The following is a 24,822-nucleotide window of genomic DNA, read 5'->3' on the forward strand; positions in this document are numbered from 1 at the left end:
CTTACAGACTTTCCTGCCTGGGCTGGCTTTGAACCTCGATCCTCACATCTCAGCCTCCTGAGTAGCTGGGATGACAGGTCTTGTTTTTTTTTTTTTTTTTTTGGGTCTGGTTGTGGGGCCTGAACTCTGGGCTTGGGCGCTGTCCCTCAGCTCTTCAGCTCAAGGCTAGCGCTCTACCACTTGAGCCACAGCACCACTTCCGGCTTTTTTCTTATGTGGTGCTGAGGAATCGAACCCAGGGCCTCGAGTATGCAAGGCAAGCGCTCTACCACTGAGCCACCTTCCCAGCCCCCCCCCTTTTTTTTAATCATCCATTTGTTATTCCAAACTTGTGGAACTTATTTATTTATTTATTTATTTTGGGTCCGGTCATGGGGCCCAAACTCTGGGCCTGGGCGCTGTCCCTCAGCTCTTCAGCTCAAGGCTAGCGCTCTACCACTTGAGCCACAGCACCACTTCCGGCTTTTTTCTTTTTGCTTATGTGGGGCTGAGGATCGAACCCAGGGCCTCGAGCATGCAAGGCAAGCGCTCTACCACTGAGCCACCTTCCCAGCCCGACAGGTCTTGTTTATAAGACAAGGTTTTATTTGGTAGCTCATGCTGGCCTAGAACTCATACTCCTACAACCTCAGCCTCCAGTGCTGGGAGTTCAGGTTTGTAAAAACTTCATCCTTAAAATGTTTATTCTTTAAACATCCTGGAAGAGTGTCACGGACTCAGTTGCCCCTGTCAAATAAACCTAAATGATTTCTGTCTCAGCGAAGTGAACTTGAGTCAGGAGGGAGTTACCAGTGAGGTGACCTTCTCCAGGAAGCCTGTCTGCAGTGCCCACATTGCTTAGTCTCAGTGCTGTGCTATTCTCCCTTCTGTAAACAACCCAGTTGCTGGAGCCTCTCAGGGCATGGATGAGGCTCAATTTCAAGACTCCTGCTCCCCCTAGCCTGGCCAGGTGAAGCACGGAGGAGATTCCCACAATGCTCCGGGCCTAGCCAGTCCTCTTGGTGTTCTCACTGCACCAGCAGAGGGCGCCTCAGCACCATACTTCTGCTCCGTGGTCCTGCCTCCAGGGGAGGGGCAGCCAACCCTCCCCTCCCCTGAGGCTCTGGACCAAGGAGGCCTCCTCTGTTTTTCCAGACCCAGTGATTGTCTAGACTTGAACCCAGAGCACTCTGGTTGTGTGATCTTGCATGACGCACCTTTCCTCTGACCTCAGAGTTCTCTTCTGGGGAGTTCATGAATCTTTACACAATGACAGAGGAAGCACTTTAATGTAGATAGGGCCCGGTCAGGAGCAGTTCACTCTTTATGTGCTAGCCAGGTGGCTGCCTTTTGCCTCAATTTACTCCCCGATAAAGTAGTGATAATTTACATTACCTCTCAGGGCTGTGGTAAGAAGTTAAATAAGCAAAGCTAGCTGGGTGCTGGTGGCTCACACCTGTAATCCTAACTACTCAGGAGGCTGAGATCTGAAGATCACAGTTCAAAGCCCACTCAGGCAGCAAAGTCCATGAGACCCTTATCTCTAGGTAAGTGCCAAAAAGCTGGAAGTGGAGCTGTGGCTTGAGTGGAAGAGTGCTAGATTTGAACACAAAAGCTCAGTGACAGTGCCTAGGCCCTAAGTTCAAGCCCCGGTACTGCTGCCCTCCTCCACCCCCACCCCCACCCCCCAAACAGGAAAAAAGAATTCAAGATAGAGCATATGGCACCGGTGGTAGGCCCAAAACTGGGCGGGCCTGGGCTGGCTTTCATGACCTTTACTATGTCACTCAATGGTGACCAAGCTGTGCTTCCACTCTTTCCGCTGTCACATGGTGGGCTGGTGGTGGTTCCAGGTGAGTCTTTGGCTTGTTGGCATCCAGAACTACTGTTCCTGGTGGGTTGTGGTTAGTGGACAGCTTCCCCCACCTCATACACAGCCTGAGGGGGCTCTTGGCCTGAGCTGGGGTGCCAGATGGTGGTTGGGGGCCTGGCTCCTGAGCACAGTGAATGTTCAAGGTGTCCCTACAGCCTCCCTACAGATGCTGGATGGTCACGTGAGCGGACCCTATGCCCAGGAGGCCTGGAGGGAAGGAGTTGGGCCAGCCTACTGCCAAACTGGGGGAGATGGAGGGAGACTGGGTGGGGCCGCAGACAGCTACTTCCTGCCTCCCAATCCACAGCTGGGGCAGGTGATGGGTGTCTGCGGAGCTGTGGTCCCCCATCCAGTGGGGACTCAAAGCTTGGGAAGCAGCAGCCAGACCCCTGGACTTTGTGCTACACACCCCCCCTTTCCCGCAGGCTGTGCCCCACCCGATGAATGACGCCAGTCTCTGAAGCCGTCTCCTCACTCGATGCCGGAGGATTGGAAATGTAAACGTGTTTCTGCGTGTGCCTGGGTATTTGGCTCTGTGCTCATTAATAATCTTAGCAACCAAATGGGTTTTGGTGTTATCATCACTTAACCAAGATTATATTGTCCAAGGCCACCTAAGCTTCAGATCTCTTGATGATCCTGCTCCTGTCTCTGTGGAGGAAGAGTCACTGTCCTACCCCTGACCCAGCGGGAAGCTGCTCAGGGACACTCTGGGAGACTAGCCCTTAATTTAGTGTATGTATGTATGTATGATGTATGTATGTATGTATCTATCTATCTATCTATTTTGGTGCTGGCACTGGAGCTAGAACTCTGGGCCTGGGCACTGTCCCTGAGCTCTATTTGCTCAGGGCTAGTGCTCTGCCACTTGAGCCACAGTGCCACTTCTGGCTTTTATGGTGGTTAGAGATGAGAGTTTCATAGACTTTTCCTATCCAGGTCGGCTTCAAATTGTGACCCTCAAGATCTCAGCCTCCTGAGTGGCTAGGATTATAGGTGTGAGCCACCGGTGCCCGGCTGACACCAGCCCTTTACTTGTGAGATGTTACATATTCCTTCTAGCTGTGGCTGGACTCTAGGTCCTGCTCTCGATTCAGAGACAAGAACTGACCAGGTGCCATGCTCCTGGTGACCAACAGGGGGCGTCTGACACCCTCCAGCTGTAGCCAAGGGGAGCTGAATGCCTGGACACAGGTGGCCCTGTACTGCCTTGAGGAGCTCCAGCTGTGCCTGTGCTGTGCCGACCCCTCCCCACAAACACCACCACTGTGGATGGTTCTTCCTGTGTCTCCCCAGTGGTTCCCCACAGGGGGCTGGAGCAGACAGAGAGGTGCCTGGGCAGGCTCTGCAGGTGGACAGGTTGTCCTACATGCAGAGTGAGGGGAGGGTGGTGCGGGCTTCCTGGGCTTCCGGTTTTCCCGCTAGCCCTGACACCCTTCCTGGGCCTGCAGCCGTCCCCTAGGCTTCCCTTGGGGGCAGACAAGTCTGAGGCTGGACACAGTGTCTCCCCCTCGGGCCTGGGAAGTGGGTATGTGGGCAGCACCCCTTGGGAGACTTAGGAAAGCACCCGGCAGCCAGTAGGTGGCCAGCCATGGCTTCTCGATACTCTGCTTCGCTAGCAGTGCTCCGGAGCCCAAGGAGGCAGGTTCGTGGATCTGAGCTCAGATCTTCCTTTCCAGTTCTAGGAAGTAGAGACACCCCAGATTGCCCTGTCATCAGCCCCCCCCCTTCCTGGTTCTGAGGCTCACCATCACCCAGATGTGGCTGCTGAGACCCGCCCAGGCAGGGATAGAGCGTTGATGGGTAGATGCCTCTTCCCTTCCCACCCTCTCCCCCCACCCCCCGCAACCTGCCCCCCGACCCCATCCAAAATGAACAGAAGCTCCTAATCCAACTCACCAGCAACACGCTTGCATCTCTCTGAGCCTCATTTGCCTCATTGAAAAAAAGAGGCGAATTTTTAAAAATCTGTCATAAATATGTGGGGTGAATTCTGGAGGCGGGGGTCGGGGTGGGGTGGGCACAGGCGAGTGGAAGTTGTCCCATTCTCCTTCCCCATACTGCTGTCCTGGGAGGTTTGTTCCTGGCTTCTCTCCCCCACCGCCCCCACCTCTGCCCCACAGCCCCTGACCCTCAGCCCAACATGGTCCTGTAGACACGACACATGCACAGAGTTTGATCTTGCCTGCACATGTATTTTTTATTTTGTGTTGTCGTTTTTTGTTGATTTGCTTTTGTTTTTCCGGTGCTGAGCTCAAACCCAAGGCCTCACATGTGCTAGGCAGGAGAGAGAGCACTGAGCCCTCCATCCTTGGGGGACTTCTCCTACACTTTTTATTTCTGTTTTTGGTGTTTGTGAGATGGGGGTCGGTGGATCTCACTATGTAGTCCAGGCTGGCTCACGATCCTCAGGGTTGGGATGGCAGATGTACACCCGCCACCTCTGCCACCACTCCCAGTTTCTTCTGCACATGTTTGATCAATGGGCTTAGCTTAGCAGAAGGTTTAAATAACAGATAAGAAACTTGCCAATCAGGTGCTGGTGGCTCACACCTGTAATCCTGGCTATTCAGGAGGCTGAGATCTGAGGATCATGGTTCCAAGTCAGTCTGAGCAGAAAAGTCCATGAGACTCTCATCACCAACTAACCAGCAACAATGTTGGGAGTGGAGGTATGGCTCCAGTGATAGCTAAGCAAGAGCAGGAGGATTTTCTTCTTGTTGTTGGTTGTGGGATTTGAACTCTGGGCCTCAGCTCTTCAGCTCAAGGCGAGTGCTCTACCACTTGAGCCATAGCGCCAGTTCCAGTTTTCTAGTGGTTTATTGGAGATAAGAGTTTCACAGACTTTCCTGCCCAGGCTGGCTTTGAACCATGATCCTCAGATCTCAACCTCCTGAGTAGCTAGGATTACAGGTGTGAGCTTCCAGCGCCCAGTAGCGTGAGGATTTTAAGCCCAGTAATAGCCTCTAAACAAACAAACAATCAAGAAGAACCATTTGCTATTAGCCTTCCTTAGGAATGTACATGGGTTTCTCTGGCCTTGCATTTTGCATCCATTCAAGTTTACTTTCTTAGATCAGCTACTCACATTCAGTGCTCTCTCTCCTGCCTAGCATATGTGAGGCCTTGGGTTTGAGCGCAGCACCGGAAAAACAAAAGCAAATCAACAAAAAACGACAACACAAAATAAAAAATACATGTGTTCAGTGTTTGTCAGCTGTCTGTGTGTGTACTGGGCTCTGGGTTTAGCAGTGGAGACTCGGGTGTCAGGCTAGCAGGTGCTTTCATGGAGTTCAGGGTGCACAGATACAATCTAAGCAAATGCCCAGATAGGCTACATAATTACAAATTGCAACAAATGCTTTGTAGGGAACACACTAATTTGCTTATTAGAAGTTGTTAAATGATAAAAAGTGAGTCTTCAACCTGATGCCTGCAGGTTTTTCTGGGACAAGAGAAGAAAGAGATGAACGGGCTTCACCCCCGTGATCCTCCTAGGGTGAATGGCGGGAGGAGGCTGCGTCCCCAGTGCTTTTATGTGAATGAGTCCATTGACAGAAGCTTTTATAAGAGTCTTCTCAGGTCAGAGTCTTCGGTCCCATTTTATAGATGGGTATATGGAGGCCAAGGGGTCAAATGGCTTGTCTGGGGTTACACGGCAAGCAATGAAGCTGGATTCAAACTTGGGGTTGTTTGATGCATCTTGGGCTGGGGTGGGGGATATGGTAATTACAGACCTTGTTGTAGGCCCCTGACACATTGTCCCACTGCATGGCTGGAGAGAGACAGAGCTGACATGGAGGCTGTCCCCAGGGGAGCGGGAGGAGGTGACTGGCCCAGCCCTGCTGCCTGTCCCATGGCAAATGGGACCCAAGCATCTGTCACTGAGACACACTGGCAGGCTGCCCGGAAAAAGGCCTCTGGCCTCATCCTGTATTTGCCAAAGCTGGCAGAGATGATGGGGTGGGGGTGGGGTCCCCATGACACCCATGTGGCACTCAACTTGCCCAGCATGCTCACAGCTGGGGCTCTGTGCATGATCAAGGCTGAGAGCAGGTGGCTTAGGAGGTTGAGGGCCAGTTGGAAGACCCCTGGCTGAGAATGAGAATCGGGATTCCCTGCCCCATACCATGGCAACTGTGTGTGTGTGTGTGTGTGTGTGTGTGTGTGTGTGTGTGTGTGCGCGCGCCAGTACTGAGGCTTGAACTCAGAGTCTGGGTGCTTTCCCTTAGTTTTTCCACTCAAGGTTGATGCTCTACCACTTGAGCCATAGCTCCACTTCTGGCTTTTGTTGGTTGACTGGAAATAAGGAGCTCCAGACTTCCCTTCCTGTCTTTGAGCCGCCATTCTCAGATCTCAGCCTCCTGAGTAGCTAGGATTACAGGTGTGAACCTCGGGTGCCTGGTGGTTGGCAGCCTTAATCCTGTTCTTTCCATGAGACTCAGGGAGCTAGAGTCCAAAACCAGCTCTGTGACTTTTGGCAAGTTACTTAATCTCTCTGAGCCTCAGTTTTGCTGTCTTCCAAATGGCTGTCCAGTCTGTCTCCCAGGCTGTTGGGGCGGATGTTCATGTGTGGGGAGGGCTGGGGGCTGTGTCGGTGGCTGTGAAGGCAATCTTACTCTTTCAGGAACTTGGAGTGTCGGCTGGCTCTCCCCTGCTGACTTGGCCAGGCTTCAAGACTGAGCAGGTGGGGTCCATAAACCTCTCTCTGTTTCATTCTTGCCACGTGAATGCTCACCCATGTGAGGAGCTCTCATCCCTCCCTGGGCGCCTTGCAGGGGCATTGTGTCTCCAGCGGCACACCTGACCCATAGGAACGTTTGGAAGTATCCTCAGAGCCTGAGCTCATGCATGCTCTGGGGTGGGGGTAGGGTTTGGCATTCGTGAGGGATCTCCCGGCCCCAAGACAGCTGGGCCTGAACTGGGATAGACTGACAAGGAGAAATGAAAATAAAAGACAGAGATGAGGAACTGGAGGCATGGCTCAAGAGGTAGAGCACTAGCCCTGATTGAAAAAACTGAGTGAAGCTGGGCACTGGTGGCTCATGCCTGTCATCCTAACTACTCAGGAGGCTGAGATCTGAGGATCATGGTTCAAAGCCAGCCCAGGCAGGAAAGTCTGTGAGAGAGACGCTTAGCTCCAATCAACCGCTAGAAAACCAGAAATGACGCTGTGGCTCAAACTGGTAGAGCACTAGCCTTGAGCAAAAGAGCTCAAGGACAGCACCCAGGCCAAGAGTTTAAGCCCCTGGACTGACCAAAAAAAAAAAAGTTGAACTAGAACACAAGTTCAAGTCTTGGTTAACCCCTCCCCTCCCCCATAGAACAGAAAAACATTTCCTGCCACCGAGGGCCAAGGATCTATCTTACACAGACTGAATATGATGTGCAGATGATTCTGATATTGAGAAGGGAGACTGAGTTACCAAGATATGGGTCCAAGGATCACAGAGGATTTTTTCCCACTGTAAGGGACAGAGTGCTTGCTGACTTGGCAGAGCCAGGGAGATGCACTTTCAGAGGCTTCCATGTGTCCTGGGGGCCCAAGGGCACACCCACCCTCAGGAGGAGCAGACCCAGGAGCTGGACAGGGCTGGCCCAGCCTGCCTGCCTATCCCTCTCTGTTCTGGAGTTATAGCAGAATATACATACAGTTTACTATTGTAGTCATCTTCTTGAGAAGCTTACTGCATAGCCCAAGCTGGCCTCCAACTTGTGATCCTCCCATCTCAGCCACCTGAATGCTGGGATTACAGGTGTGCTCCATACCTAGGTATTATAGCAACCGTGTGTGTGTGTGTGTGTGTGTGTGTGTGTGTGTGTGTGTGTGCGTGCGTGCGCGCGTGCACATGTGTGTTGGTGCTGATGCTTAAACTCAGGGCCTGGGTGGGTACTATCCTTTAGCTTTTTCACTCAAGGCTAACCCTGTACCATTTAGCCATAGCTCTGCTTCCAGCTTTTTGGTGTTTCATTAGAGATAAAAGTCTCATAGACTTTCCTGTCCAGGCTGGCTTTGAACCATGATCTTCAGATCTCAGCTTCCTGAGTATCTGGGATTACAGGCATGAGCCACTGGTGCCTGGCTGGTTGCTATACTCTTAATCGTGTAGCTGTTAGCTAAAATCTGGAGTGACTAACCCCAACCTGACAAGAATTCAGGCCGGATTAGCTGCTGAGGTTACAGCCTTGCTATCCCTGAGAGGAGTCCTGTGATCCCAGCAAAGGCCCTGCCCACCCTAGTCCCTACTCCTTTCCTTCCATGGCCTCATTTCATTCTCTTGTCAGGTAAATACTATCATTATCGCTGTAGCTTAACAAGCTGGTAACTGAGGCTCAGAGACCCCAGATCACTTTCACAAAAGCACACAGCTACCCAGGGAAGGACAAGGATTTACATTTTACTTTTTGGGGGGTGCCTGTACTGGGGTTGAACTCAGGGCCTAACTCAGGCTAAGGGCTAAACTTCCTTCGCCTTTTTGCTCAAGGTTGGTGTTCTACCACCTGAGCCACAACTCCACTTCTGACTTTTTTGCTGGTTAATTGGAGATTAGGGTCTTGTGGACTTTCCTGCCTTGACTAGCTTCGAGCCACGATCATCAGTTCTCAGCTTTCTGATTAGCTAGGATTACAGGCGTGAGCTACCAGCAACCGACTTAACATTTGGATCTTTGCAAGTGCAATGCAGGCCCAGACTCCTGGCCTTCTCCAGTTAAAAGCTTCTGGCATACGATGGACTCCCAGTGTCCCTGGTCAGTGGGCAGGGTGGTGGGTATCTCTGCTGCTCAGCACCCCCTTTAGAATCCCACCTTCATTCATGCTTTTCCCTTCCACCCTGGCCAGCTTTCTGATGGATGGTCAAGCCCAGCCCGGCCCTCCTGGGCCTGACTCTGTCTGGGCCCTGGCATGGCAGCGAGGGCCCCTCCCATCTTCAGCCTCCCGCCCTCTGCTTGCTAGGCAGGTCTGGCCAGTGAGTGACTCACAAACCAGAGTCTCTGTACACCTGGCCCAGTCCGGCAGGTAGCCAGAATATCCAGCCCTGGGCTCCTGCCCGTCTCTGCTAGCTGCTCTGCTTCTGGGGACCCTTTCCTGCCACCAGTGAGGCCCGGTCCCCCACACCTGCGCCCCACCTCCCCTTCCCTGAGGACTGCCATCAGCCTGCAAACCAAATCCAGAATCCAGGTCAGGTGTTTTATGGTTGTTTGTTTTAAACTCTCTCTGTCCCACCTGGGTTGCAGGGCGGTCTTTTGGACATTAATGGTGGTGATGGCGGGGTCTCTGTGGTAGCCACATCCTTGGGGTCCAGGCTCAGGGGAAGGGGGCACCCTGCTCCCTCCCGTGCGTGGCCCTAACCCTGACCCCCTGGCTAGGCTAGCGGGGCGGGTCAGGGCAGCGTGGGCAGAGGGAGGCCAAGGGGCCTGGAAGGGCACAGGAGTGGTAGGGAGCCACCTACTTCTGTCTTAGGGTCACAGAGTTTGTGGGGGACACAGTTTGATATAGCCAGGAGCATTCTACAACTGAGAAAAATGAGGCTCTGGAGATTGGGAATCTCTCAAGGTCACTGGGTGAATTGATGGCAGAATGGGTGGGCTGGAAACCAAGGGGCAGGGCACTGCTCCCTGCCCCATGACCCTTCCTTGCTCTTCTGCTTCTGCAGTTTGGCTTTGCCTCAGGAAGGAAGAATGCAACCTTAGCAATGTCCCAGGCAGTGTCTTAGGGGCTCATAATTGGATGGCATGTGTGTGTGTGTGTGTGTGTGTGTGTGTGTGTGTGTGTGTATCAGACTTGACCTCAGGTCCTCATGCTCTTGCTTGGCTTTTTCCTCTCAAGCCTGGTGCTCTTCCACTTGAGCCACACTTCTGGCTTTTTGGCAGTTAATAAGAGTCTCATAGAATTCCCTGTCCGGACTAGCTTTGAACTGTGATTCTCATGTCTCAGCTTCCTGAGTAGCTAGGATTTCTAGCATTCAGCATTCGATGGCATTTTGAAGGTGGCTCAGGTCCTGGGTGTGAATCTTGACATGTAGTTGTTTAGCCTTTGTTCCCCTGTTGATGGTCAGCTAGTTGCCTTTGGAGGCAGTGATTTTCATTTTTGTGACCAGTGCTTAGTGGATGATGACTTAGTACTTCCTGGGCTCTTACGTTAAGTAATTTTTTTTGCTGAGAACGCACAGCACATGGATGAACTCATTTAACCCCTTTCCCCTTCCCCACACCTCTGTGAGGTAAATTAGTTTGATTATTCTTATTTTGTAGCAGAGAAAACAGGCACAGAGAGGTTAAGTAACACTCAAGATTTCACAGCTTAAAAAAGACAAAACAACAATTAGTTTGAGGAGTTGACCAATCTGAAAGTAGTAGTAGGGTTTCACTGGGTTTGAGAGAAGGAAAAACAAAACAAAACAAGGATTTCACAGTTTGAGAAAGTGGACTGAGAACTGTGATTCAAAGCCAGCTGGGAAAGGAAAGTGTGTGAGATTCTTATCTCCAATTAACCAAAAAAAAAAAAAAAAACCAAAAACACTAGCCTTGAGCCAAAAAACCCCCAAAAAAGCACAGGGACAGCGTTCAGGCTCTGAGTAAGGTGGAGCTGGTAGCTGGGAAGGTGGCTTAGCGGTAGAGTGCTTGCTCATTAACATGCATGAGCCCTGGGTTCAATTCCTCAGTGCCACGTAAACAGAAAAACTGGCACCGTGGCTCAAGTGGTAGAGCATTAGCCTTGAGCAAAAGAAGCTCAGAGACAGTGCCCAGGCCCTGAGTTTAGTCCTCAGGACTGGCGAAAAAGGAAAAAAGGTGGAGAGTGGAGCTGGGATTTGAACCCAGGCAGACCTGAATCTGGATGGCCTCTGTGTCACAATGCCCTGCAGGTGGCCGGGGCTGGGCTGGAGGGCCCAGCTCAGGGTTGAGGGAGCGTGGAGGACAGGCAGCCTGGGTTCTCACACACACTGTGGGGGTTTCAAGAGTCCCCTGGGCAGAGGAGGCAGGGAAGTGTGTGTGTGGGGGGCATGGCCCAGGGACAGGAGGGGCCTGGGCTGGTTATTGCCTTCAGAGTGGCTTCTGATGTGTGGTGACCCCCACCTGGCCCAACCCATCTGTGGAGAGCACACCCTTGGTGGGGGTGGGGGTGGGGGGATGGGGGAATGGGGGGGCACAGGCCGGACCTACATCACGTCACAGTTTGACAAGCAGGCCGGCCATGCGCATGGTAACATCTATGGCTGAGGCTCTGAGAGGTTGGGTGGCCTGCCTGAGGCCACGCAGCTAGGCTGGGGTGGGGGTGGGGGCGGCACCAGTGGGCTGAGTTCCTCTGAGCAGGATTCAGCCGGTGGGTCTCCTCCGTGGGGGCTGGGGTGAGCCGCTGTCTCCTCTCCAGCCAAAGTGCGGTCACCGTAACTCACGACAGCAGCACTCTGAGATGGTCGGCCAGCCCTGCTACTGAGGCCCTGTTTCCATGTCCTCGTACCGCCATATGCCCCGCGTGGGGCCTGGCACAGTCTTCCCGACAACCCCCTTTTCACCAGTGAGGAGGATGAGGCCCAGAGAGGCTAAGGCTCTTACCTAGGGTCACACAGCTGGCTGGAAGCTTCCCCACCCAAGGTCACCCACTAAAGGTCATGTTCACAACTAAGACAAGGTCCCAGCTTGTTATATATTATTTATTTATTTATGCCAGCACTAGGCCTTGAACTCAGGGCCTGAGTGCTGTCCCTTAGTTTTGTTTTGTTTTGCTCTACCCCTTGAGCCACAGTTCTACTTCTGTTCATCCCGGGCTGGCTTTGAACCGCAATACTCCCATCTCAGCCTCCTGCGTGGCTAGGATTACAGGCGTGAGCTATGATGTGTGCCTCGGTTTAGTTTCTGAGTGTCGTGGCACCTCTGGGCTCGTCCAGGCTGTGGTGACAGAGGAGCAGCAGAGTTCTGATCTTGTTTCTGCCTCTCCACCTAGCACCTGGGCTGGCTGCTTGGCCCCCTGGGGCCTGGGCTCTCCCTGTCCCTGGGTGGGGTAGGAGCTGGGGACTGTGGATCTGGTCACATGCCACTGTGTGCAGGGAGCTGTTTCCCCAGGCCTCTGATCCCGGATGTACCTGCCTGCCCAGCCACCGTGGGATGCGGGAACACAGGCCGGGCCAGTGCAGGGGAGGCAGAGACTGAACTCAGCCAAGGTCACGGGGCCAGAATGTGGGAATGGGGGTGTTCGCACTGGTCCGTGTGCCCCCAGAAGCAAGCCCCCCAGTACCACGGCGTCTCCCCAGGGAGCCCACGGCCTGCAGCCTGGAATTCTGGGAACAGGTGGGTCTGAGGCAGGTGTCTTGGCACTGCCAACGGCCATCAGGCGTGAGTCCTGGGCTCCCTGCCCAGACTCCTCCCTGTGTCCTTCCACTGATTGGGGGATCCCCCTCCCCCATCCTTCCTTCTCTCAGGAACAGGCTAGCCCTTGTTCCCAGGGGACTAGAAACACAAGGAGCTCTGCTTGTGCTACACTGATCCCTGTCTCCCTGCTCCTGTCCCCACTCCCAGCCTAGACCAGTACAGCTGGGCCACGTGCTGGGCATGCAGCTCCTCACCGGAGGGAGGTACAGAGAGCTCCCCGGGTTCCCCCTTTCCAGATCATGCCCTTCCTTGTCTGTCCCCCACATGAGTCAAATCTGATAAGCATGTGATCCATCTGGTGAAAGGAATTTCCACTGTCACGACATTTGTGGGTAAAGCCGCAGTGGGGGAGGGACCGGGGCCTCCGGCCAGGAGTAGATCTCTGCTCCTGGTCCCGCTCTTCTTGACCTTTGTGACCTTGTACAAAGCATTGTCCCTCTGGGAAAGGATGAGATGGGTCCTAGAGCTCCTTCCAGCTTTGAAAGCCTCTGAGATTTTTTTTTTCTTTTGCTTTGTTTTGTGTTTGTTTTGACAGTCCTGAGGCTTGAACTCAGGGCCTGGGCACTGTCCCTAAGCTTCTTTTTGCTCTGCCACTTGAGCCACAGCACCACTTCCAGCTCTTTCTGTGTATGTGGTACTGAGGAATTGAACCCAGGGCTTCATGCATGGTAGAGTGCTTACTCTGCCACTGAGCCACCTTCGCAGCCCCGCCTCTGAGTTTTGCTCTGGTTGGCCTCCGGGTGCCCTCTGGCATCCCGCCAGCCCCACCCTGCATGGCCACAAAGCCCAGGAAGGAGGGAACTGGACTTCCAGATGGCCAAGGACTGGCCAGCATGGAGTCACCACCTCATAAGCAGCTCTAAGTCTGTGGCCAAATTTAGGAGCAGAGCCAGGATGCCAGTCTGCGGGGGAGGAGGCTCCCAGGCGCTTCCTGCCTTGTCTGGAAACGAGGATGGACTTTGTGGGTCAGGCGTGGGTTCAAATCCCGGCTCTGTGACTTCAGCTGTGGGGAGCTTTGGTGAGTCACTTTTCTTTGTTTAGGCACTGCAGGGGAAGGTCATGACCTGGGCCACTGAGCTGGATGGGGACAGGTTCTCCCAGGCAGGCCGCTGAGCCTGCTATGTGGGAAGTGTCTAGAAAGGCCTGGGCATGCTGCAGCTCCGGCACCCAACTCCATGCCATTTCTGGACGATGGGCCACGTCAGGATGGCAGGACGTCACTGCGCTGTCCTGAATCACTAGTGACGCGTTCTAATGGGACAGGTGGCTGTTGTTAAGGGGTAGGGACATCAGGGTACTTTCTCATCTTCTGTGTGTGTGTGTGGGGGGGGGGGATTACAGTCCACTGGGGCTTGTCTTTTAATGGTATTCATTCACCCACCATCTTTCCTTCTATCTACTCTCTTCCACCCATCTTCCACTCATCTATCTTCGATCCCTCTACCATCCATCCCTCTCTCCATCATTTGTCATCCAGTTTTCATTTATCTATTCACTCATCTTCTAACTACCAATCCACCTTCCTCCCTCCCTCCTTCCCTCCCTCCCTCCTTTCCTTCTTCCCTCCCTCCCTTCTTCCCTCACTCTTCCCCTCCTTCCCTCCCTCCCTCCCTTCCTTTTTTCTTTCCTTCCTTCCTTTCTTCTTCCTTCCTCCTTCCTTTTGTTTTTTTTTTTGTTTGTTTTTTGGTCAGTCATGGTGCTTGAACTTTGAGCCTGGGCACTGTCGCTCAGCTCTTCAGCTAAAGGCGAGTGCTCTGTTGGAGATAAGAGTCCCACAGACTTTCCTGCCTGGGATGGCTTGGAACCTCGATCCTCAGATCTCAGCCTCCTGAGTAGCTAGGATTACAGGCGTGAGCCACCAGTGCTTGGCTCTTCCTTCTTTCTTCCCTTTCTCTCTCTCCCTCCTCCCATCTTCCAGCTATTCACACCCAACTCCTATCCATCTACCTAACCATCCATCCATCCATCCACCATGGTTTACTGTGGCTACTCTGTGCCAGTTTCTATATCCTGGAGACAAAACCGCGCAAAACAGACAGGATCCTGCCCTCAGAGCACTGTGGAGTCTTTGCTAACTAAGCAGGCACTAAAGCCAGTCTCCTACCCTGTGGTCTCTTCACCTGAGGCACAGGATGACCATAGTCCCTACCTCTGGCGATTGCTGTGAGTGGATGCAATAATGGTGCAGGAAAGGGTTGGTGTGGTGCCTGGCTTGTAGCAAATGCTCAGTGTTTGTTAGCAAGGAGGAGGGGGGAGAAGAGGAGGAGGAGGAGCAGCAGCTCTCCCAACACTGGGCTTGACTCTAAGTCACTAGTGCATCAGGAGTTGCCCTGCGTGGCGGCTTGTCCTTGGCAGTGACGGAGATGGATAACAGGGGTGGTGACACAGCGCAGGCCCCAAGCCAGCTTCTCAGGGTGGAGCAGCCCGCGAGCCGATCCTCACAGGGCGCTGCTCAGCCAGCTGGTGGCCGGGCACATGGATCTCAGGGCTGCAGGGACTATACCACTGCTAATGTCTGTTTGCCGATCCAGACAAGAGGTGTCTCAGGGCCTGAGGAATCGTGTGGTGGGGCCTGCTGATGGCCATTTTTCCTTCTTGTTTTTGGTATTTTGATCAGAGTCTTGCTGGCCTCAAACTCATCTTCCTGCCTCTGGTTCTCAATTGTTGGACTTACAGGCATGCACCACTACTCCTGGCTCCTTGCTATGTGTGTAGACCCAGGGCAGGACATCAGAAAGCCAAAAGGAGACAGTAGTGCAGGGCAAGGCTGTGGATGAAGCTCTGTGGGAGCAGACAGAGGGCCAGGAGGTCCCTCCAGGACAGATGTGGCTGGGACATGGCAGTCCAGTCGTGTGTGTGTGTGTGTGTGTGTGTGTGTGTGTGTGTGTATACTAGTACTGGGGTTTGAATTCAGGGCCTAGATGCTCTCTCTTACCTTCTTTGCTCAAGGCTGGTGCTCTCCCATTTGAGCCACATCTATGTTTCTGGATGTTTAAGCTGGCTTCAAACCGTGATCCTCAGATCTCAGCTTCTTGAGTAGCTAGGATTACAGGTATGAACCACTGGTGTCTGGAGAACATGGCAGGCTTGTGTACAGCTGTATTTCTAGTGTCTTGGAGGGTTCTGAGCACTCTACACACCTGGGCAGTGTTTCGGGCACACAGGGCTGGACTGGAGGTTGTGTTCTCTCACTGACGTAGGAAGAAGTAGGTTCAACCCAGGCACCCCACTCTCCAGCTCTACAATTCTGAGGCTGCTGGTAGGGTGGAACTGGTGAGGACTTCAATTTTAGAAGTTTCCATTGAAGAATGACTGCCATAGGGAGCCAGCAGCGCATGCCTGTAATCCCAGCTACTTAGGAGGCTGAGACCTGAGGATCACGGTTCTAAGTCAGCCAGGAAAGGGAAGCCCATGAGACTCTTTTCTCCAATTGACCAGCAAAAAGCCAGAAGTGACCACAAGGCTCAAGTAGTAGAGCACTAGCTTTGAGTGAAAAAGCTGAGTCTAAGACCCCAAGTTCAAGCTCTAGCACCAGCATGCACATAGAGAAAAAGAGTGACTGTAATCTTCAGTACCTGAACATCTGTGAGACACCTGGGGCTTTGGTTCAGGGCTGGGGGGGAGGGGAGGCGGGGGCTGCTGATGGAGTGCTAGCGGAACCCCATATGGCGATCTAGCTGGATCTTGGGGGCTTATTTGCTCTGTGGCTTGAGGCAGGCTCCCTCCTTCTCTGGGCTCTGTTTTCTTGTACAGAGGGGGAGTGGGGTCTTGGAAATGAAGGTTCTGTAGGGTTTTTACAAGAAGAAGTGGGGTTAGGCATGGGGAGCACAGAGCAGAAGAGTTTGGCCGTGGGAGACCAGCATGTTTTGTTGTTGTTTCTGTTTGGTGATGCTGCAGATTGGCTTTGGGGCCTAGCACTTGGCAAGGGCTCTCTCACTGGAGCCACACCCCTAGTCCAAGGGTCGCTGACCTCAGGGCTTGGGGGGTAAGGGGGGTGAGGGGACTGTGTGAGGGCCAGTGTGAGGCCCAGTGTAGGGTGTTCTGGCTTTATCAAGGGAAGTGGGACCACCCATCTTCAGTGACTACCCCACGGTGATTCTACTCATAGGTCGGGTCCCATCTGATGGCAGCCCTGAGGTCACAGAAGCTGCCATTTCCAGAAGCTTTGCCTCTCTATTCTACAGGGTCACTCTAGGGTCACCTTATCCAGAGGCCACAGGGACCGGAGACTGAAGTCTGGTTCTAGATTTCAACCCCTGCGTGTTTGCTGCGTCCTTGGCCTAGTCACCCAACCTTGCTGGGCCTCTGCTTCTTTATTCCTAGAGCAAGATGTAGGCAGGGCTGCACAGTGGGCCTCTGTCAATGGAGGGCTGCGGAGCAGAGCAAAGACGTTAATGAGCGCTGGGGATGGTCCAAATCGCCAGTGCATAGCCTTCCTGCCCCCAGCGCTGGCAAGGCTTGGAATGGAGTCTGTGTGAAGGACACAGCCACAGAAGGGCCCATTGTGCCTGGCAAGGATGGTTTCATGACTCTTAGAAAGCGTCTTTCATCTGGGAACGGGGAGCCCTGGGCGGTGAAACCCAGGGACCGTGGAGGTTTCTGGGGTTTGTGCCAGGACCTCCTGCCCCAGCCCCAGCAGGCAAGGAGGGGGAGGGGAAGGGAAGACCCTCCCTTCCCAGCCTCATTGGGTTGACGGCTGTGGGTTCATCTTCCTCAGCCCAGGCCTTTCCCTGTTAGAGACCTGTCCAGCCCCTGTCCTCTGCCTGGACACTCACTGTGACCCCAGGCTCCCACCCTCGCTTCTCTGTGTCAGCAGCCAGCGCCGCCTCCCCTCCATCACTGGGCAACTTTGAGAACAGGCCCTGGGCTGTGTCTGTGGTCAGCTGACTGGTGGCTCTCATGCTGGGGAGGGGAGCCTGGCCTCTGAGCTCTGGGTCTGGGCAGTAACCTGATGCCAGGAAGCAGAGACCTTGTCTCTCGTCCTTCCTGGCTCCAGGCCCAGGCCCAGGCAGGGCAATCCAACTTCTGGGCTCAGCAAACACATAAGCACTTCGCCTGCTCATCCCCCAGGAACCACAGATGCCTCTTTGGGGCTGTGTGTGTGTGTGTCCTGGTACTAGGGCTTGAACTCAAGGCCTTTGCAGATGTCTGTCTTCAGCTGTAGGCCAGGCTTGGTTTCTGTGCATTCCACCTGCATCTGGTCCCTGGGGGCTGGACTAGTGGGCAGAGGGTATGAGGGTTCTTGCAGCCACTACTGATGTCCTGGCCCACTTTTATCCAAGCTATGACCTTTCCTCTTTCTCTGTCACATTTGAGGAGACACAGGAAGGCTGAAGCTTCCACAGGAGGCTGGAGGCTAGAGTCTGGAACACTTTGTCTGGAATACCTGGAAACATCTTGTCTTTGTGGGTGTACCAGTGCTGGGGCTTGCCCTCAGAGATTGGGTGTTGTCCTTGAACCTTTTCTCTCCAGTCTAGTGCTCTACCACTTGAACCACCCCTCCACTTCTGGCTTTTTGCTAGTTATTTGGAGATAAGAGTCTCTCAGATTTATCTGCCCCGGCTGGCTTTGAACCTTGATCCTCAGATCTCAGCCTCCTGAGTAGCTAGGATTGCAGGCAGGAGCAGATTACAGGCGTACATCCTCAGCTTTGTCTTGATGTTTGTGGCCTTGATATGTGGAGGGATGCTCAGTGTCACGTGACCCGCTTTGGACTCAGTGAGTGAGACTGTGACGTCATTCCCAGTCCTCCTGACCACGCCCCAGGCCCACCTTCTCCACTTCGGGCTGTACCATGGCGCCCCCCACCCCGGCCCCCTGTTTGTGGTGAATCTGCATCTTGTGGAGACGGCCTTTGAGATGATGTCAGCAGCGGTTCCTTACCTTTAATTTACTTACATCCCTGTAAACGCTCAGTGTCCTGTTGTAGCCAGTGGAACACAAACTGTGTGGCCGTGATTTCTTCTGATGCTCAAATTGCCCTTGGAGGCCAATTGCTAGTGGAGCCTTGTCTGAGTGGGCGGCTGTGTCCCCATGATTCTGAGAAGACTGAAATGTCTGGCAGGACAAGATGTTTTAGGCTCAAGTTGGTCTTCCCTGAGAGAAATCAGCCATTTCCCCAAGGAGCCCTGGTTCCATTTGGTGGAAAATGGTACTTAGAAACCTCCATGTGGCCGCTGGGGGTGCTCATTGCTGTTGGGTTGTCCCTGCTGTGACCCCCTCTTGGTGGACTGGAGCTAGGAGCTCCTGTGGATTTGTCCAGCTCCACAGGGCTCGGTCTGGTTTTCTGTTCCATCCCCGTCTATAATTCCTTTCCTCAGAGAACGATGGATCCCAGAACTTAATCACTGCTACAGGAAGTTGCTTCTTGTAAATAGTAGTTATGATTGTTTGACAATGCAGTAGCAAATCGTGTGCTTATTTAATTTGTCACTGAGATGTTGAACAACAGGTAAGGTTGAACAGCAGGAGCTCCAGGAAAGGCCAGTGTGTTTCCTGGTCTCCATCCTCAGGGCAGGTCCATCGCTGACCAGGCCTACCACAGACCACGCCCACAATAAACCATTCCTTCCCCCTCCCCCCACCCCCCATGCCATAGAGAGCAACTTGCTTCCCACAAAGCCTGTAAGTGCAGATGCTTGGCTGCAAAGAACCTGAGAGGCTAGGGGTGATCAGTGCCTTTCAATTACCCTCAAAATCCCTAACCCTTGGCCCTCCTTGGACAGGGCGGGGGGATTCTGGGGAGAAGGAGGTTTCATCTTGCTCAGATAGACTCATTGTAGCTAGCAATCAAAATGAGACCCAGCCTCTTATGCCTGTAGAAGGGTAGTCTTTAGGCTTGAGAAGTCTGCTCTACTATCTACCCATAATCCTTGATCAGGCTGGCCTCAAACTTCCCTCCTAAATGTGCTGGGATTACAGGTGTGTCCTGCCACATGTAGCTCACACATTTCCTTTTTGCATATGGATGCCCAGTTTCCCTTTATGGTCTACTATAGGGCTGGTCTGATGGACAGGGATCAGAGGAGGCAGAAGTGGGAGGAGCCTTGGGTTCCCGGAACAACCTCAGGACAAGTCACTCAGCCATCTCTGGCCAGTGAAAAAGCCCAGCCTTGCTCTTGTTCCCGCCCCTTTCCAGCTCAGTGATGGAGAGGCCTGGCTGATTTTGAACTGTAGTTTGAGAACACATTCCTGATTCCCATCCACAGGGATTGCATCACTCCTGGTGATGCTTCCACAATAAATCCTGCTTTCTCCAGAGTGTTCAGCCAGCAGGCAATTCTGGTTCATCGAATATTCTGGAACATGGATATGTTCCCAGAAATTCCATCCCTTTCATTCCTTTTGTGGCTGTTGAACCCATGAACACATCTGCCTACTCAATTCAGCAGATATTTGTTTCTACAGAGGCAGGTGTGTGTGTGTGTGTGTGTGTGTGTGTGTGTGTTCTGTGTGCTACTTCTGGGCTTGAACTCAGGACCTGGGTTCTGAGCTTTTGCTTTTTGATAGTTAAATGGGGATCGAAGGCCTGCCCGGCTGGCTTTGAACCTCAAGCCTCAGACCTCAGCCTCCTGAGTAGCTAGGATTGCAGGTGTGAGCCACTGACGCCTGGCATTCCACCACTGGAGACACAGTGCCACTTCTGGCTTTTTCTGTTTAAGTGGCACTGAGGAATTGAATCCAGGGCTTCATGCATGCTAGGCAAGCACTCTACCACTAAGCCACATTCCCAGCTCGGAGATGGGATTCTTTATTGCAAAAGCAGAGAGCAGAGGAGAGCAAGGAAAATCCAAGCCCTAATTCTCAACCATTGGAGGAGGGTGGAAGCACAAAGGCATCCCCAGGCCTGGGGAACGCAGGCCCAGCAGTACAGAGAGCCAGCAATCAGGCTTTTTATGGGCAAGCTCACAACGATCAAACACTGGAGACTAATGAACAATGACAAAACTACTATGGGCAAAAGACAATGCTTTTGCAGGCTGTTTTATGAGCTGGTGGTTTCTTGCTCTAACCCAGAGAGTTCTACAGATGTGGGATTGAGGGAGTCTGCTCAGAATCCATTATGATTCTGTAATGTTGGTGCCTCTAACTCTGAGCTGGCCTCTAGAGGACACTGGGGAGCCTGGATATGACCCCCTAACCTCAAGCTTGGATCACAGCTATAAAAACACGTAGAGCAGGTGGATGCCGGTGGTTCATGCCTATAATCTGGGAGGCTGAGATGGGAAAACTGAAGGCAGCTCAGGCTGAAGAGACCTAGAGATTCCATTTCCAATTAAGCAGCAAAAAGTCAGACTGGAGGCATGGCACAAGTGGTAAAGAACCAGCTGAGCAAGTAAACTGAGCAAATGAGAGGTCCTGAATCCAAACCCTTGTACTAGCAAACAACAAACAAGCAAACACTACAAGTTATGGAGCCTATAAGAGCAGAGGCCACATGGAGAGGCTTCCCCAGGTCTGTGGGCCACAAGATAGTTCTGGAAAGGGAGGCTAAGGCTTGATACAACCCATGGAGGGTGTGGGCAATCCCAGGCTGCAAGACTCCAGAGGGTTCAGGACCAAGAGGGGAATACGATGACCCAGGAGGAGGCTGGAGCAGACTCTGAAAGGCTGCAGTGCAGGGTGGAGACTCATCATTTGTCTCAGAACAGCACCCACAAACCCACTGTGTGGCTGAAATCTGGTGGAAATCTTTCCCGCTTTCTCAGCTTTCCTCTCTCCCTCTCATGGGCACAGGATATTTGTCCTGGTGTGGAAGTTCCGCCTAGAAAGGGATGGAGCCTAGTTGTTCCTTTGTGCCCGGCACCGTGTCTGGCACATAGGAAGCACTTGACAAGTATTTACTCCCTCCCTACTGCCAGCTCCTGTCCCCTAGGCCTGGGACTTGGCACAACTCTTAGGACAAGATCTCTGGTGCTTATATTCTTGTGTAGACAATAAACAAGGCAAGAAGTCAATGAATAAGATGATTTCAGAAAGTGGAGGCCCTGCATCGCTGCTCTCCTCACACTGGAGAAGTCTATTTATTGGTGTCAACTTCTAGCCTGGGAGCCAGGCCAGCAGGGCTGGGGGCTTGTTGTTCCTTGTTTCTCTGGTAGCTTCAATAGCTGGGGCCTGACAAGGAGGGAGTAGATATTTTGTGTGTGTGTGTGTGTGTGTGTGTGTGTGTGTGTGCGTGTGCGTGCGTGCGTGCACGCCAGTCCTAGGACTTGAACTCAGAGCCTGGGCTCTGTCCCTGAGTGTCTTTTACTCAAGGCTAGGACTCTACCACTTGAGCCATAGCTCCACTTCAGGCTTTTTGGTGATTAATTAGAAGTAAGAGTCTCCCAGAATTCACTGCTGGTTTTGAACCACCATCCTCACATTTCAGCCTCCGGCATAGCTAGGATTGCAGGCATGAGCCAAGCCACTGGTGCCAGGCTGGGAGTAGTTTTAGAACAACTTTTTGCTGGTTGTATCCGAATGAACCGACTCAGACTGACTGATTTCAATTTAGATACACCTGAGCCTTTTGCCAGCTGCAAAGCTCTTTAGAATCCACCCAGGAGTAGAAGCACCTAAGGCGGGGTGTGAATTTCCCTGTGCGCCCAGAGGAACCCAGGGAATATTTAATAACAACAGGGATAATCTTAATTAGCCATCCGATAAGTGTAATTAATTGCATCATATCCAGAGGCCTCTTTGGAATTCTGGCAGGGGTGGGTGGAGAGAGCAGGGGTTTGCAGCTTTGAGGCTGGAAGAAAGGGATGCCAGGACCTGACTTAATTCCCTTCTTGGTTGGGGGGTGGGGTGGTGACACAATGATTCCCAGCCTTGGGCCTCAGTCTTCCCACTGGAAAAATGGGAACGGACCACAGGGCTGTGGCTAGTTGGCTGGCGATTTGGGCTGTAGAGTCACATCCCAAGTGTGTGTTCGCCCCGGGATGGAGGGGGCACAGGTGGGGACCCCCAAGGCGCAGCGGGAGGGGGGGCTGCGATTACACGGGTGCAGGGTGTTGGGGAGATGCGGGGGGAGGCCGGCGTGCAGCCTGGACCCCCGGCCCCCCTCACCCCGAGCGCGCCTCAGTTTCCCCGCGGCGGGGGGAGGGCGGGGCCGCGGTGTGTGTGGGGGGGGGGGGAGCGGGGAGGGGGGCGCGGCGGCGCGGCCCGGCCACCAGGGGTTAAGCGGTGACCTCAGCCGCGGCGGCGCCCCGGGACCGGGCGGGTGGGGGCGGCGCCGAGCGCGCGGTGCGCGGCGGCTGCGGACGGGACCAGGCCGCTCCGGGCGCGGGGCGCGGCGGGGCGCGGGGCGCGGCGGACCGGCGCCTCCCGGGCCATGGGCGCCCGTGGCGGCCGGCGGAGCGGGAGGCGCGGCGGCGGCGGCGGCCACCCGGCGCCTTTGTGAGCCGCGCGGAGGACGGAGCGGCCCGCGGCGGCGGCGGTCGGTGAGTCTCGGCCCGGCTCCGCCCGGCTTTGTGCGCCCGGGGCCTGGGGGGCCGGTGCCCTCCGCGCGCGGTCCGCGTCCGTGCGCCGCGCGCCCCTCCCCGGCGCGGTCCCCTCCGCGGGGCTCCCGGGGGGTGGGGTGGCACTAGTGAGAGCCCCCCTCCTCCCCCGGCCCGGGTCCCTGGATGTCCCCGGGGTCCCCCGGCCCCAGCGGCCTTTGTGCCCGGGCCTCCCTCGCTCCCTCCCTCCTCGGGCGCGCGCGACCTCCAGCTCCGCGCCGGGACAGCTTGGCAACCTCCGTCCCAACCGGTGCCTCAGTTTCCCCCTCCCTTGGGTGGGAGGGCTCCTGGATTGCCCGGAGTCCAGGCAGGCGCCCGTGGCCTCTCCGGCCCGGCCTTACCCAGAAGGGACAAGAGCTGAGCGTGGATGGGGAGCAGCCCCGGGTCAGCGCCCTCCATCCGCCCTGGGCGGGTGTGTGGGGGGACGCGCTGAGGACAGAGGCCGGCCTCCGGGCTGGCCCTCCAGGGAGGCCGCCGTTCCCTCTCTCCCTCCCTCCTTCACCAAGGGTGGGGTCCTAAGTAAGACACCACAGGTCTGGAATCGCGCTAGAGCCGGGGCGGGGAGACACTGCCTGACCCAAAGCCGGAGGCAGCGCTGGGTGGTCCTCCTGCAGTCCCCGGCTCCCAGTGGGGGAGCAGAGCCCGGCCCACTGGCCGGGCCCCATCTGCCGTCCCTGCGCCCGGGGGGAGGGCAGGTTGCTGGGCCTGTTAATATGCACAACCGCCCTGCAGGCTTGCTCTCCTGGCTGTCAGCCGCCGTGTCCATCTGCCCATCTGCTCACCACTTCCGTGGGTCCACACTAGTGGAGGGCCCATGGTGTCCAGACCTCTGGCACACAGAGGAGATGGAAGGGGGGGGGCGGTGTCCACACAGTCCGAGGGTCCCCAGGCTCCCCGGCACCGTGGACACACCACCCTCTTGGTAGCCAAGTCCTGAGGGCTTCTGCTCCCTTCCCACCATCTGAAACCCTTGGCCCTGCACTGCGGTTCCCTTTGTCCTGAAGTGGGCTCCATCCTTCACCACTTTCTGCTCTCCTGTTCTCCCTTGGTGTGTGTGTGTGTGTGTGGGGGGGGGTGAGGATGTGAGGTGTTGGTGGCTCATGCCTGTAATCTTAGCTACTCAGGAGGCTGAGATCTGAGAATCTCCATTTGAAGCCAGCCTAGGGAGGCAAGTCTATGGCATTCTTAACTCTGTTTAACCAGGAAAAAGCCAGAAAAGGAGCTGTGGCTCGAGTGGAAAAAGTTAAGGGTTAACACCCTGCGGTATTATCTGAAACCCTGAGTTGGAGCCCCTGAACTGGCACAGAACATTGTTAATTGTAGAAATCCAAGTGTGTTCATTAACCAACACTTACACTGATCTGCTGGTGCTAGGACCTGGCTAGGGCTTCTGGACCTAACATTAAGGTGCAGAGTAGAAAAGAATGTAATCTCCTTAGATAGCTTTATCCTTAGATAAAGAGGTGATATGTGAAGTTTATACAAGTACTTGATGATAATAGCACTTTCTCGGTCGCTATCTCTATTTGAACAATATCTCTATTTGATGATTGAGAATGGGCTCAGGGCCTTAAAAAACATTTTTGTGTGTGTGTGTGTTTGTGTGCCCCTCCTGGGGCTTGAACTAAGGGCCTTGGTGCTGTCCCTTAGCTTTTGCTGCTCAAGCTAGAGCTCTACCACTTGAGCCACAGCTCCACTTCTGGCCTTTTGCTGGTTAATTGGAGATAAGAGTCTCTGGGATTTATCTGCCTTGGCAGGCTTCAGAGTGAGATGCTCAGATCTCAGCCTCCGGAGTAGCTAGGATGATAGGCTTCCGCCACAGTGTCCAGCTCAGGCCTATTTTATTTTATTTATTTTTTGTCGGTCGTGGGGCTTGAACTCTGGGCTTGGGCGCTGTCCCTGCGCTCTTCAGCTCAAGGTGAGCGCTCTACTGCTTGAGCTACAGCGCCACTTCTGGTTTTTGAGTGGTTTATTGGAGATAAGAGTCTCACGGACTTTCCTGCCCCGGCTGGCTTTGAACTGCAATCCTCAGATCTCAGCCTCCTGAGTAGCTAGGATTACAGGTGTGAGCCACCGGCACTGGCTCAGGCCTATTTTAAAAAGGAAGAAAAGCCCAGAGTGA

The 24,822-nt window shown here is 54.1% G+C and overlaps 1 protein-coding gene and 1 non-coding gene across 4 annotated transcripts in view; one reads left to right on the top strand and one right to left on the bottom strand.

Annotated features, from left to right (window-relative positions):
• Window positions 1-474: 474 nt before the first annotated feature.
• Window positions 475-554, bottom strand: Trnaa-ugc. Its single transcript has one exon. It is a non-coding gene; the product is annotated as a tRNA-Ala (tRNA).
• An 8,281-nt stretch (window positions 555-8,835) lies between these two features.
• Arhgef10l (Rho guanine nucleotide exchange factor 10 like) overlaps window positions 8,836-24,822 on the top strand; it is a 124,103-nt gene continuing 108,116 nt past the window's right edge. For 2 of the 3 annotated variants that reach the window (XM_042669737.1, XM_042669738.1), the window contains exon 1: window positions 8,837-9,031. The gene's annotated coding sequence lies outside the window, so the exon portion shown is untranslated. Of the gene's footprint in view, window positions 9,032-24,822 lie in introns of all 3 variants that reach the window. The other variant, XM_042669736.1, reaches the window with a different exon arrangement.

The sequence above is a fragment of the Dipodomys spectabilis genome, unplaced genomic scaffold (assembly GCF_019054845.1).
Source record: "Dipodomys spectabilis isolate Male_0828 unplaced genomic scaffold, ASM1905484v1 ptg000504l, whole genome shotgun sequence".
NCBI lineage: Eukaryota > Metazoa > Chordata > Mammalia > Rodentia > Heteromyidae > Dipodomys > Dipodomys spectabilis.